At 32.7% G+C, this 2,236-nt stretch overlaps 1 pseudogene; it reads left to right on the plus strand.

Annotated features, from left to right (window-relative positions):
- The first annotated feature begins 1,108 nt into the window (after positions 1-1,108).
- LOC108731504 (uncharacterized) lies at positions 1,109-2,103 on the plus strand (annotated as a pseudogene).
- The last annotated feature ends 133 nt before the right edge of the window (positions 2,104-2,236 follow it).

The raw sequence follows: 2,236 nt of genomic DNA on the forward strand, positions 1-2,236 counted from the left end.
TTGCCGTGTGGCAAGTGTTTCCGCGTCCAGTGTGTGGGAGCCATTAGGAATTATAGTGTTCGTTGAAACATTTACTGTGGTTGCCGCGCGACAAGATTTTTTAAACTTTATAATCAACTTCTATAATCTTTTTGTGTGAGAAGGAGACGAGACGTGATGCACAGAAGAAACACAAGCAACTTCACGATAAAATAACGCTTTTTATTCCGACTACATACACCGATTACATACACCGACACAATAAAAGAATAGCGATTGTACAGAGCGATGGCCTGCAATTACAAGTTACCGAATTTTCCTTGATACCCTGGCTTATGAATTACGCAACTCTGTAAGAGTTCCCGAAATCACCTGAGAAAATCAACCGTAAAGTTTTCCGCTCTGCGCGGATTTACGCGGTACGAATTTGAGTTCAAAAGTACGAAGAAATCGCTATCAGTAACACGGCGGAAAAAGCACACCGAAATTGCACTATTGACGCACTACTTCTATTTGCGGTACTTCTCAAAAAAAGCCACGAGTGCCGTTGTCGTCACCTTTTATATCCTCGTGGTTCCAAATTGTTCTCGCAAGCGCTAGATTACATTTCGAGGCAATGAACTCTCTAATGAAACAATCTGGAAACACTGAGATGACTGTGGCGACACGCTTTGCCCGATTTTAGCTAGAGTCCCTATATCAGAGTCTGGCCACTGAGGCCTAGTAAAGAATTAAATGGCGTCTATCACGTGACTTGTGTATCATACGCGTCCTAGACGTAAACACGGTTGGAAATATTAATATTGTCACACTTTTATTTTATTAATTATAAGATAAATTCGTGCGTAAGTACAGCTATTACATCGAGTCTTGCTTTACACAAAAATGCCAACCTGTTGTGTTTTGGAATGTGGTAATATAACGATCAAAAGGGATTTTTTTTGCATCCACTTCCGACGGATCCTACAAGAAAGTCGTTATGGATTGAAAAATTAATAGAAAAGATTGGAATCCCTCAAAAAAATGGTTTATATGTGTGAAGTAAGCTATATAGTATTAAATATTATTCTTAATGACTGAAAATTGAGTATTTATTGCATTGACATTTTATAGATGCATTTTTCTGATGATGTGGGAAAAACCTCGTGTAGATGGAAAACGGAAACTGAAACATAATGCAGTACCAACAATTTTTCAACCACAGACACAGGAAAATGATACTTTAGCAGAAGTAAGTAATCAATTATAGTCAATTCCTTCTGATAAGTTTTTTTCTTTTAATTGTGTATTTTTGCTAATAATATATTTTTAATTATATTATTTTTAATTGCTAATAATATTGCTGATAACATTTTTTAGTATATGTATAGATCATAAAATAATCAACTTTTTATATAATATACAGATTGACATAAAGAATAATGAAACAGCTCCTCAAGTAACATTTATGATTAATTGTGAAATGGAAACACAATCATTAACACAAACAGAAACAAAACAGAAGCATAAGCAGGAACAATCTAGTGACAGTATTTTAGAACAGTCATTATCATATGAGAATATGATAAAAAATGATGTCATTAAAAAACTGGAAGAAGCTAACCGTAAACTTCGACAGGCAAACGTCATTCTACATAGAATAAATAAATCCAGACAAATAATGAAAAAAACACGTAAAAAGATTAAACAATGAGAAGAAAAAGATTACAGAAGAACATTTAAAATTAAAATCGTTATTAAAATTGAATAAGATATTCAATGATGATCAAATTCAAGCTCTGAGTAGTTCAAATTCACGCAAGGTCAAATGGTCAAATAATACAACAATGAAAGCTCTTCGATTAAAATTTTTATGTGGAAGCAACGGTTATCAGGAGTTATTAAAACAACAAATTCCTTTCCCATCAGAACGTACTCTGCGAAGAAGAAAAGAAAATGTTAATTTTCAAGAAGGAATATTATATGATGTGTTTGATATTTTGCAAAAGTAAGTATCGTTGTTTAAAGATGATCGCGAGAGAGATGCTGTAATAGCTATCGATGAAATGAGTTTAGTTCCTGGTAAACAGTTTGATCCATCTACTCAATCACATATTGTATATACTACTATTCCTGACAGTTTTGGTAATATGATGTGTTCTTAAATGTCAACTTTGATTAATTTAATTATATGTATTTATAATTTAATTATATGTATTTGTAATTGTAGTATATTAATTATACAGTATATCAATTGTATAGAACATCAATTGTGTAT

This window comes from Mycetomoellerius zeteki, unplaced genomic scaffold (assembly GCF_001594055.1).
Source record: "Mycetomoellerius zeteki isolate Tzet28-1 unplaced genomic scaffold, Tzet1.0 scaffold1329, whole genome shotgun sequence".
Taxonomy (NCBI): domain Eukaryota; kingdom Metazoa; phylum Arthropoda; class Insecta; order Hymenoptera; family Formicidae; genus Mycetomoellerius; species Mycetomoellerius zeteki.